This window comes from Peromyscus maniculatus, chromosome 10 (genome assembly GCF_049852395.1).
Source record: "Peromyscus maniculatus bairdii isolate BWxNUB_F1_BW_parent chromosome 10, HU_Pman_BW_mat_3.1, whole genome shotgun sequence".
Classification (NCBI taxonomy): Eukaryota; Metazoa; Chordata; class Mammalia; order Rodentia; family Cricetidae; genus Peromyscus; species Peromyscus maniculatus.
Genome location: NC_134861.1, coordinates 18,431,612 through 18,444,970, shown reverse-complemented (window position 1 = coordinate 18,444,970; position 13,359 = coordinate 18,431,612). Strand labels below are relative to the sequence as shown.

General features: G+C 38.1%; 1 pseudogene; it reads right to left on the bottom strand.

Annotated features, from left to right (window-relative positions):
- Positions 1 to 3,085: 3,085 nt before the first annotated feature.
- Positions 3,086 to 4,458, bottom strand: LOC102924485 (ubiquitin carboxyl-terminal hydrolase 12 pseudogene; annotated as a pseudogene).
- Between the last annotated feature and the right edge of the window lie 8,901 nt (positions 4,459 to 13,359).

The following is a 13,359-nucleotide window of genomic DNA, read 5'->3' as shown; positions in this document are numbered from 1 at the left end:
CTAATCATTTCCTTTGTCCAGAAAGTCTTTTTTTATACTACAATTCATTAAATCAGCCATACATAGTATTCACTGTTTGATTTATATACAGAAAATATATCACTGAGGTTACTCCAAATGCAAGTATGAATAAGCATTTTATGTGAATGAAATGTTGGAGTCTATGATTAGGCCCAGTCCCCCAAGAAACAACATCTGGCCCTGCAGTCAGGTCAAGTATACAAAAATCAGTATTTACAGAGTTATTTGTAATCATGTGGAAACCAAAAATCAATCAAAGCAATTAGCTCACCTAATTAAGGAAAAACAAAAAAAAAAATCTATCTCAGCTATGTTTACTTCATGAATGAAATGAAAGAACAAGCTGACTTTGAACTCAGGGTTGAGTTTTTCAGGCTATTTTTGGAATTCCTTTTAAGCCATTGCTAAATTTTTTTTTCCACAAATAAGCCAACTTTAATTGATAAGACTTTGTATTTATATAGCGCCTTCTTCAAGAACCTTAAATGCGTTACAGACAGAATCTCAAATTCATCCCCACAACAACCCTGTGAGGTAGGTATTACTCCCATTTACAGGAGGGAACTGAAGCACAGAGAGGGTAAGTGACTTGCCCAAGGTCACACAGTTGAGTTCACCGGAGAGCTAGGACTCCAGCACCTTGCCTCCCAGCTCCCAGCCACATCCCTCATGAACAGAATCTTTAAGGAAAAGCATCTTTACAGAAAGTATCAGGAGGATTTGAAAGTGAGGTCTTCCTATGGCCATCAAGTTAAGGAAAACCCTCCACTGATGGCTGAGGCCGGAAGGCCACTACAGCACATTTCCTTGCCCCCTTCCTAAGCCACGTGGCTCCTGTCTTCAGTGACCTTCTAAAGGTAAAATTCCTATGACAGAAGCCACATGACCCAGAAGTGGGGCTTAACTTAGAATATTTACTTTTAGTTACGATAATTCATAGAAACTTTTGTTCTAATATACAAAATTTGGGAAAGCTGCCCCAGCAAACATGTACATAATTACACAGCAACTAGCCTTGTTCACACCTGCATCTACCCTCATCATCATCATCATCACAGGCAAAGAATGATCACCTTGAAACGTGTGCTGGGGGGCAGGTGTCACCTTTTTCACTTCCTATACCTGATATTCCCAGTCCCCAACCCAAACCCTGTATGTTTTTAAAGTTTACTGCGTTTCTGCTAAAATTCAAAATGTTTTACTTAGATCCTTCTGCACTAAGAATAAAACAGAGTTAGAGCCAACAGCCAGTAAGTGGGTCCTCCGCCGCAGACTGCCCCGCGCAGACCTGAGCAGGGCATGGCTGGCTGCCGGGAGCTCAGCAAACTTGCTAGAACTTGCCACCATCCAGAAGTTAACTAGGCTTTTTCCTGCATATGCCTTAAATTCAAAAACTGTGTGCAAGCAAACAAGACTGTACATCAGGGCTGCACGGGGCAGCCTCGAGAATTCAGCCATACTTTATGCCTTTTCTTTGAACACAAAACTGCAAAAAACGCAGTTCTGGATTCCAACACAATTTGGTTTAAGCCCTCAATATCACGTGCTCTCAATGGCCCTGACCCCCCACGCTCCTACTTGTGTTCTCTGGGCAAAGCCTGCAGATCACAAACCCCATCCAGGGTAAGGCTTCAGACACCATAAAATGAGTCTGTCAAAAGGTCATCTTCTCCCAGCACATCTGTCTACGAAGCCCGATTAGCTAAGTGACCCTGTTACAAACCTGCTTATGAGACGAACAGATGAAGTCATTTCCTGAGCTAACAAGTACAGAAAATAAATGTTAATAATAGCAGCACAAAACATTTCTTTTTGCTGTTTGCTTCTCAGTCAACAGTTTTAGTAAAATAACCTTAGAAAATTAGGGGCTTATCAGCAGGCCCCTACCACCGCATGAAGAACGCAGTGAGATGGACTGTCCAGAGCCTGGCTGCTGTGACTTGGACTATAATCTTCAATTGCTTTCTACAAGTTACATTCAGCCACTGCCAAGCTACTTGATGCTCAGACATACAGGAGACTCCTGTCACAAGCTTCTGAACACAGTTCTAACAGATGTGCAGGTCAGGAGGGGGGGGGTTTCTTTTCTGGATTACTGGTTTACCTCCCCAAAGTGTCATCTTGCAAAAGGCTCTAGCTGCTCCCTGCTGCTGGGATTCTGAAGAATCTAGCAGTCCATCCCAAGGCTAGAGACTCAAAACAACACCGCTGTGAGGAGTTTGGGGTTCTGGCCGACAACATGCCAGCATCACACGGGTTTCCTTTATCATTCTACCAACAGGGAATTTCTACTTTACTGAAATTAAAGCTTTAAAAAGCAAGTGACAAACTATGACAAAGAGCAAGCATTCGGCCAGGGACAGCTCCTCCTGACTGCGTCTGCCCGCTCACTGCAATCATCTCATGATTATCTTAGTGATTTCAGCTAGAATTTTCAGTTCACCTTAAAAACAGAAACAAACAACAGACTACTTCTGCCGACAAACTAATAAAATATGCTAAGATTTGCTGACAGAATCACCGGCACTTCATGTAATGCTCGGACTCCACCAGTTTAATAAAATAAATAAGAAAAATGATCATTACACAGCCAGTCTTTCCCCTTGGGGAACCAAGAAGCCACTTCTGACCAACTGTTCCCTCCGTGTACACACACTGTACATTATCACATGCTTCTCCAGAGAAGCAGAGTATCTTTGACTTCCTGACACCGGGCTCCGTGTCTGCTAGTTCTGTGCGTCAGGAAGGCAACTGCGAGTGTTGGGCCCAAAGGTGCTTTCCGGTTTGTCTGAAGAGACCACTCTACCGCTCCCATCCAATGTGAGCATCCCGTGCGCGCACAGTGCGGCGTGCTCCTTCAACCTGACATGTTCTAGTTCTTCCACCGCCCTCCCGAGGAACTCAAACCATCATTGGTGTGGTTAACAGAGAACATGTGTGTCGGTAGCTGGCAGCTGCTTTACAAGAGGAGCTGGTATCTCTGATTTCACTTCCTTGTGTGGAACTGCACAGACAGCATGATTCCTGAGCAAAAAAATTCAACTACTGTGATCGGAAGAGCATGTTAATCCACAGTCTTTGCTTTATTGTATGCAAAGTGTGCTACTGCCCTGAGCGTCCTGAATCTCTCTCTCTTCTTGACCATCAGCTTGATCCTTCCTGAAACAACCAGAGAAGCATGCAGACGCTTGCTCCGCTGTGGCTCCTTTCAGTCCCGAGACTGATAGAAAAGGATGTACCCAGACTCCGAGTTTTTGGAGATACCAGACGTCAACCCATAGAACTCTTCAAAAGCTTGTGCATTTATTTTTTCTACAATGTCGCCATCAAACAACAACCAAAAATCGTGACTCTTAACTATTGCAATATAATGGCCTCGATTGGGACCACTTCTGCAGTGAACCACGACAGCCACAAGGTCGTACATCCTGTCGGGGTTGGTTGCATCTCCTGAAGTGTTAAACAGACGAAGTTCTAAGGGAAAAACGACCCGGTAAGAAAGCTTTGTGTATCGGTGAAGCTGGTCCATATACTTAAATCTTTTCAGGTGGAGAGCCAGAATCATGGGTAGTTTCTTAACTTTCATCCGTTTGTGTGCTTCCTGTTTGCTTCGGCCCTCTTCACAGTAGTATTTATACTCACTGCACAGAGTTTCTGTGTTACTAAAACCTCTTAAGCAGTGAGTAATTGATGTGTTTTGTTCCACATCAACAGAAAGGTCTAAAAAATCTTCATCTTTGCTGCTTATAGTTTCACAAGCAAGACACCTGGTTTCATTAGTTAATGTTCCCTGGAAAATCTCGTGGACCCACGTCGGGTCTGGTGTGCTGTTGTTCTCCTCAGCGTCCACGTCACTGTTCCGTACGCGGCCATTCTGCTTTTCCTGTTTGCTTTCTTCTTGTAGAATATCGGCAATTGTGTTGAGTAGATAATTTAAGAACTCATGGGCATCTTGTTGCATGTAGTTATCAAACAGCTCGTTTTCTTTCCGCAGTCGTGTGATGAACTTCTTGGGCGGGATGACGTCCACCTTCTTCTTCTGGGTGGCTATGCTATGGAAGAGGTCGGCCAGGCACGTGAGAAGGCTCTCCTTTTTTCTGGGCTGGCTCTTGTACGCGAGAACTTTTTCCCGAAATGGACGACAGAAATAAAGTGCTTGAAGAACTGAGTTGCAGTAGCAGGTATTCCCAAAATTGACTAATCCAAAATAGTGCTCGTTGACCGGAAATTGTTCTGGACCAATCTCTTTCTCTAATGCCGAGGCATTGGCGCCCATGGTACAGATGGAGGCGAATTTGGAGACTGTCATTAGGATTTCCATCAGCCAGGCGCCATCTTCCAGACAGTCACGGCGGGCGGGGGACGCGGGGAGCCTGGCCGACCGCTCGCTCCGCAGCCCGCAGCCGCACCCGGAGCCGCTGTGGACCCACGCTTCTCGCCTGCTGGGCCGCCGCTGCCATCGTCGCCGCCCATTGCTAAATTTTTTAAAATCTCATTTGGTTTTATGTTCATTGTACACTGTATTAGCTATATGATACATGAAATATTGGGCTGGTGTGTGGGGCTAGGCGGATATGATGGTTATTCTTGGTTGTCAATTTGACTACATCTTGAATTAACTAAAACTTAAATGACTGGGCATACCTATGAGGGAATATTTTATTATTAAATCATTGGATGTGGGAAGTCTCACTTCTAATTTGCATCTCTGAGGTGGGAAGATTCACTTTTAATCTGGGACACACTTCTGGGTGTAATTGACAAAACAAATATTGCATGTATTTAAATTATGTAATGTAGTGATTTGAATATTTGTTTACCCATTGGCTTATTTTCTGAAGCGTTGTTTGTGGAAATAAAATTTTGATACATGCTACTTAAGAATTCTATCATTGAGCTATATTCCAGCTTCAAATATGACTTATGTGTATATTATGAAATTATTACAGTGAATCTAAACATATCCATTGGTTAATATTGTGTGTGGTGATAATATTTAGTCTACCTATTACCTGTTTTATATAAATATAGTTTGATTACCTGGAGACACTGTGCTGTACATGGCTGTCTAGAGCTTATTCGTCTTGCTTCACTGAAACTTTGCAGCCGTTGGTCACTGTGACTCCACTTTTCCGTATCCCAAGTACTAGAGAACCACTATTTCATTCTTTGCTCCTAAGACTTGAACATGTGCCTGACAGGTTCATCTATGTTGCCCAAATGATAAAGTATTCATTATAGACTAGGTGATATTTCATTGTATGTTGTCGGATGCATATTTTATTTATATTTTATCCAGTAAGTTTTCTGTGATGCTCAGTTTAGTTGCACGTCTTGGCTATTGTAGTAATCAATGCTGTAGTAAGAATGAAGTTTCAGAAATCTCATGATCATATTGATTTGTCTTCTGGGTATATACCTGGAAGTAGGACTATCAGATTGCATCAAGGTCCTATTTTTGATTTTTTGAGAAATTATATTGCTGTCTTATATAATGAGCAAATTTACTTAAATTCCCATTAACAGTGCATTAGTGTCCCAGTTTCTCTATACACTAATCAACACTTGTAATTTCTGGTTTTCAAATTCACTAGCTACTTTTTAACTACAGTTTTAGTATAATAGATTCCATTACTGTAATTTAAACATTTATGTTGCATGTATTTAGATTTCCTTAGATGTTAAACTGACTTTCTTATTTTAGCATTTCTCTTATCATTTATAAAGCTATCTAAATTAGATACAGAATTTGAATTCATTAACCTGGGATAAACCTCTATTATATTTTAGTAAGTCTTCATTTTATCATATGAAGTGCTGTACCAATGCAGAAACTTAATACTGTTTTACAATCTCTGACAATTGTAGACTGTCCAAAATGAATTCTGTAGTCATATAATTTGGCTTAAAGTTATTTTATGAAATTTATTAAGATTTCTAATTCCATAGCAACTTCCTATAATTAAAATGTAAGTAATTAGTGACAATAGAGACTTGACCAAGAATTAAGGTTTGCATTAGTGTTCTTGGCAGATTATAAATCACCACCTGAAAGAAATGCTAAAATAATACCTACCTTAGTTCAGTATTGATCTTTCCAGTGCACTTCGGCCTCTCTATTAATAGTTTTCTTAAACACATACATTAAGTTTATAAGAAAGATAAAACAATCCTTTGACCACTAAATAGACTAGAAAGAACTTCATAATCATTCCTTCTCTGAGGTTTAACAGATACCAGAAAAATTCACTTCTGAAGCACAACAAAACTCTATCACAATTTCACAATGCCTTAATTTCAATAGATAACTTTGATGAATTAACCAATCACTTTATTTTATCTTAATTAACAATTTCCCTTTAATTTTTTGCTGTGAGATTTAGATAACTGTCAAGCCACCTCTCTAGCCCTTTTAAAAAAATAAAGAATAAAAATCTTCTTTTAGGTCAATACCCTTACCTGGGCATCCTCAGGTTGTTGTTATTTCAACTAAATTAAATCAAGCAATTCAATTAAACTTTATTATAAATAAAATATTACATACAAAGTTGCTGAACAATACAGGTCTGTATGTTTCCTAAGGCATTAAAAAAACTGCTGTAATACTCAACATTTTAAAGCAATGTATTCCATTGTACACCATAATTAGTAAAGTCAATTCACTATTTGTCTTTATTAACACTTGAAGAAAAGAATTTGTTCATTTGTAGATGAATTTCTAAATGGTCTTATTAAATAAGAAACACAGAGCCAAATATAGGGATGAAAGCCTTAGAGATCAGGGAAATAGTGAGAGACACCAGCTAGCCTTAACTCACCACACCACTGTAACTTCCCAAGAGAGCTTCTTCCTTTCTACCCAGGCTTTTCTTGCCTTGTTGTTCTGCCCTCTCCTTGGCTCTTAGCCAAGCTACCTCACTTCCTTGTCACTGTCTGTACAGACTTCCAGGTCTCTATGTTTGGTACTGGGATTAAAGTATGCTTGGCTTACTTGAACATACAGAGACCCTGCCTGCCATGTGATTGGATTAAGGGTGTGTGCTACCACTGCATGACTTCTATGTTTACTTAAAAATGGTTGGCTATGTCCCCTGATCTCCAGGCAAACTTTATTTAATAACATACAAATAAAATATCACCACATTCTTTTTCATCTCAGTTATGTTTTCTTTTCTCTTTCTCCTAGTCTCTGTTACTGATGTCCCCCCTCTCTCTCCCTCTCTCCCTCTCTCTCTCTTTCTGTACCCTATTTTTTAAGATATTAAAATATAATTGTTTAGGAAATATATTCCTAACAAATGTGTCATGTAATTGTAGGGACATATTTTTTCAAAGCTAGATATAATAAAATGAACATACTGTTTATCTTTTATCACAAATGAGCTACATAAAACACTGGCGTCAATTGCAAATGGAAATGACAAACTCATGCTTTGATATGAATTATATTGAAATATGGGATTGTTATATAGTTATTTGTTGATATCTGTTGTTAAAGGATCTAGGATTTATTGCTGTATATTTATGTCTTAATTTAATTCAAGCATTTTTCTGAATCAATATATTTAATAGAAATAGGATGTAATCAGACATCTACACTTTAATGTCTACTTAGTGCTTAAACAAGTTTCAGGAGGTGAGTATGATCAGCATGCTCGGCATCACTCTGACTCAACTCTAAATCTACAATGTTAGATACAGTGTTCTTCCACTGAGAATTTTGGGTAAAACAAATAATGTCAAGTCCTCTGTACAGATAAAACCTAGTGCACTCAATGAGTGTTGTGTTATTTGCATAAAGTAAATAATTCACTAGGTCATAATAATCAATTGTTAGTTGTGATGCCAAATAATGAAAGGTCTCCTGCAGCCTCTGACTAGGCTTAACAAAAAGTTGAACTGTTGTCTGTGACTAAGTTCTTGTCTCTTTTAAGGTCAAGAGGAATTTGGGGGGGGGTGTTCTAATTGAAGCTATTTCTCTATACACTTGATGTATTGACCTTTTAGTCAATCGAAATAACCTCCCAAGTTGACAACTATCAGCACCATGTTTGACAACATCCCTTCCATCAATGGGTCTGATAGCTGTTCACTGTCAGTGCTACAGTTAGAACCAGATGGTGTTGTGATCACTGCCACATCCTTTTAAGGCGTTTGGATCCAGTTGTTTGGACAGATATTAGAGACATCAACTGCTAATGTAAAATTATTTTGCTTGGCAGTCGTAAGTACCTTCATTGTGTCCAAGTAAAAGAAGCATTAACCAAAAAAAAAAAAAAAAAAAAAAGAAATGAATCTCTTATATAACATCTGAACTTTAATAAACTGCTGATCTATTTTTTTTAGTCTATGGCATAACAATGTGATACATAAATTTATAAGTAAGTGATAGCAGTGTTTAAGATTCTTGACATATGTATTGGCCAAATGTGTTAATTTTATTCTATTATTCATTTATGATATTACAGAAAACATGTTTATAATTCTAACATTGATATGCCTTCATTGCCAGTGGAGAGTAAATAGCCCTGGTCTTTACTAAAAGAATAGAATGTCTTATGTTAGTGTAGTAGTCTATTTGGTGGAATATTGCCAAGGCATCAAATGAAAATTGCAGAATGCCAAAAGCCTCTCATGAATGTGCTTGTAAAATGACAAGCATAGGGATGAAACTGGAGAAAAAATATCTATGAACTGAACTTTTATAAAATATTTCGATTTTTTTTAAAAAACAGCTAAACTATGTTATGAGTTTTTGCATATTTTTTTCTTTTGGATTGTGGTCATTATTTAGATATAAGCTTTGTATTGTAGTATATTGCCTTCTTTAAAATATATTGTGATTTGTGCACATCTCTGCAGTATATTTAACACCAGCAATATTCACCAGCAATACAGTCAAACTGGTGCAATAGTTTAGTAGTAAAAAATTAGCAAGAGGCGACATAGCCAACAACAGAACACTCTGTTTTCATTCATATGAGTAATAGACAGAGTCAAAATACATTACTTATTGAATCAAATTAAAAATGGGTATTCCTCAAAGCAACTCTTGTTCACAGAACATCTGTTTCCTCACTCAAACAATCTATGCTGGCATTCTGCATTGATCAAATGACTGCAGCAATTGTTCATATACATTTATGTCACTGCATTGCATGCACACCTACAATTCAATTTAACATTAATGTCATTTTGTGTGTCTTTTTCCTTTATTAGTTGCCTATGTTGATCATGTGTATTTGACTTTTGCAAAGTTCTACTTCACTATTCTGCTCTGATATGGAGTTGACCATTTTTTCCCCCATTAGTAAGTCTTAAATCACACAAGGAAAACTTCAGAGTGAGAGAACTCAACCTTAAAAGATTATGAGAGGAAGAGACTGAGAAGAAACAGGGCCACCAGGCACTACCCCAAGCTTTGCACAAGGCTGAACCATCAGTGTATTTAGGGTCTCACCTAAAGAGACCATACTGTCTGAACACTCAAGATAACGATTTATAAATGATGCTTCTTCCATGGTACAGTACATGAGCTGGGTAGTGAGCAACTTCAGGAAGAAGACATACACAGTAAGCAAAACTAACAAGCAGAAATTGGTTGTCAAACAGGACAACTTTTGTAAGACTCAAGAATACTAAAATGAATATTAAATTTTAGAAAACAGGAAATAATATGATACAAGTAAATGCAGTAAATCAAATTAAGATAAAATTTCAAATGAACGATGCAAAAAATTCAAAGTATATAGTATCACAAAAAGTAAGAGTAAATGAAAGGATACACACACACACACACACACACACAGAGAGAGAGAGAGAGAGAGAGAGAGAGAGAGAGAGAAATTATTTTGTGATATATTTTAGACATTTAAGATGTTTCTTCTTCTAAGTTGTACAGTATCACTATGATAGACAGAATGATAACCTCATGCATGTTGATACCATAATTTCTGGATTATTTGAATTATGCTAGATAACAGGGCAGATGCTACTTTATATATGTGATTAGTAAATGGGATGAGAACATTGTTCTGGGTTGTCTGGGTGGTACTATATGAATATAACAGTTCTTACAAGTGAAAAGGGGATGCAGGAGACTAAATGTATCATTCTCCATTAGCAAATCTTGGCAAGTTAATTGCCAACTTTGAAGCTGAAAAAAAATCCATGAGTCAACTGACGCAAGCAATGTCTAGAAATGGAAGAGAGTAGATTTTCCCCTGGAGTCTCATGCACCTTTAGCTGCCTAAAGGATTTACTGCTATTGTCATTGTTTGTATTTTTTGTAATTAAGTTAGTTCTTTGGCAATTTCATACACATACATGATGTATTCTTGTTACTCTCCCCTCCTACCTTTATCAGTGGCTCCATTTTCTAGATCTTGGTTTTTAGCACACTGAAACTTGTCTCAAAACTGCAAGATCGTAAGTTTGTGTTGTGATGTTTTTGTTTTTGTTTTTTTCTTTCCCCAAGACATGGTTTCTCTGTGTAGCCATGGCTGTCTTGGAACTTATTCTGTAGACCAGGCTGGCCTAAACTTAGAGATCTGCCTACCTCTGCATCTGGAGTGCTCGGATTAAAGGTATGAACCACCACCACCATTCAGTACTCAGCTTATGATGTGTTGTTCTAAGACCCAAGTTTGTAGTAATTTAGTCAGCAGCTGGAGAAGTCTAATAAAAATGTCATTAAGAAATCAGCATTAAATTCCCATTACAGATAAGAAAACTGACTCGTACACATGCCATGCTATTTATTGTAAATTGCAGTGCAGACTGAAAACTGGGATGCAGACCTTTTCTAGTCTTTAACCTAATAGAATGTCATTATCTCAAATCGCCACTTCACTGTGAACATAAAAAACAATTAGTAAAGGAAATAATTTCTCAAATATGCATCTTGATATAACCTGTAACATTTAATGATTTTTCCAACAAGCAGGAGGGTGTCCTGGTCACATGTGGTCACATGCAGTTGAAATGATTAGTGCTCAGCTCCTCAGTGAGATGTGACCTTCACTAATGCTTTTCTATTTTATTTTTCACTCTCTTGGTAAGATCATAGGGCCTAAGGGCTGGAGTTGTGTATTTATCTTCATGCCTGCAACAACAGTTTGTGCAAGTGTTTCCTAAAGGTTATGTGCTAAAGGCTAAGTTACCGCCAGCATGTGGTACCACTGGTAGAGAATTTAAAGGTGTGCCATAGGGAAAAGAGATTAGGTTACTGGAAGCATGCCTTTGAAGGTGATATTGGAACCTCAGACACTTTGTCTCTCTGTTTGCTCACAGCAACCATGAGGTGAGCAGCCTTCTCTGACCATGGTGTACTTCCTTAGCACAGAAGCAAAAAACTTGGCTTAAAATGTCTAAAATTGGAAGTAAAAATAATTATCCCCCCCCAAAGGATTTATTTTTAATTTCTTCCTTTCTGTCTGTCTGTCTGTTTCTTTCTCTGTTGTCTCTCCCATTCTGATGTGTGTGTGTGTAAGTGCATAGGAGCATGGGTGCTTGAGATGCCAGAAGAGGCATTAGATGTCCTGGAGCTGGAGTTATAGGCAGCTATAAGCCACGAGAAAATTAAATGGTGGTTTGCAAGAGAAGTGAGGGAGACCAGACAGTGTCTATCAGAACTTGAGTCCTTGCTAGTAGTCCCTCTTGGGGCTTTCAACATAGACTAAGGAGCAGTAGCTTTCCAGAAATCCTCCAGGCCTTCTACACCAGACTAGGATTTCTAAGACAAACAGTCTCATGGACTAACTACTGGATTTTCAGCCTCAAGAATAAGATGATCATTGTTGGACTATCTGAACCACATCATTCACACAACCACACACACACACACACACACACACACACACACACACACACACACACTTTCATTCATTCATTTATTCTATCAGTTCTATTCATTTAGAGAATTATGATCAAGGTGTTAGCAAATATACAATAATAGAGAGGTCCAAAATTCAGTGGTTTATTCAAGATAGATTATTTCTTTTGTCTGACATTCCAGGGCAGATAGAGAGATTTTACATTATGAAATCACCAGGAAACTCAGTATCTCATGACTCTTCCATTTCTGTCAAACTTCCCAGATCCTTTCTGACTTACTATTTCCAGACAGAAGATGAAAATGACTATTAGATCTATGTTAAAAACAACAGTTTTGAATGTAGAAATATTTTGCTTTATGCACCATTGGTGAGACCCTAGTTCCATGGCCCTACTTAACTGCAGGTTTCCAAATGGCTAGTAGAAATGCAGAAGTCAGTGAAAGGAGCTGGAAATGAACTACTTATAGTTCATAGTGATTTTGATTAGTTCTTATTTATAGTGGTTAGTGATGTGTTTATATTACTCTATGTTTTATGTTCAACAATATGTTTTTATTTTAAAATTCAGTTTTTCCTTAAGAATAGTTTTTTTTTCTGTTTCTCCATGTTAAATTATAAGCTATGTAGTACATGCACACACACACACACACACACACACACACACACACACACACACAGAGACAGAGACAGCAACAGACAGAAATAATGAGGGGCAGAGAGAGAGAGAGAGAGAGAGAGAGAGAGAGAGAGAGAGAGAGAGAGAGAGAGGAGAGAGAGAGAGAGAGAGATTGGATGAGATTGGATGCATAAGGATATAGGGGTTGATCTGGAAGGAGGTGCAAAAGGGAGTGAATATAATCAAAATAATGTTTGGCATTTGCAAAGAATTAATAAAATATTGTTTAAAAATGAGCTTTAAATTTTCAGTATGCACATTTAACTCTACTTATAATTACCACAAAGGTAAGATATTTTTCATGAGTTTTCTATTGGACTTTCTTCTGAGCATGTCTGTTTTAATTTTTTCCTTTCTGGAAAGTACAGAAAAGGCACTAAACCTTCTATCCAAAGATTAAATTGACTGATATCAGAACATACCACTGTTTTCTCCAGGTTCTCACCTTTTTTGGGACGGGGATACAACTGACTGATTACGTGCTAGTGTATTTCTGTAGTTTCCTTGGAGTTTCTTTAGTGGAAATTCTGTTGTGTCAAATTTTGTTGCTGTAAGTTCAAAAATGTCTTTTTTTTTTAAACCTCAGCTTTCAGAACAGCTTAAGAGGACTTAAGTCTATCTTGATGGTCACTCTTAGTCACTCTTAGTCTTTGTCCTTTGACTTTCTTTGTGCTAATGAGGATTGTGCTTCTAATCTGACAGACTCCTGGTGGTGTCAATACTCTGTAGTAACTTTTAGAACTACCTGCCTACATTTTCCTGTTCACTGCAGCTATTATCTTTTTAGCTTATAGACTCATGACTACTTCCAATAAAATTATGATT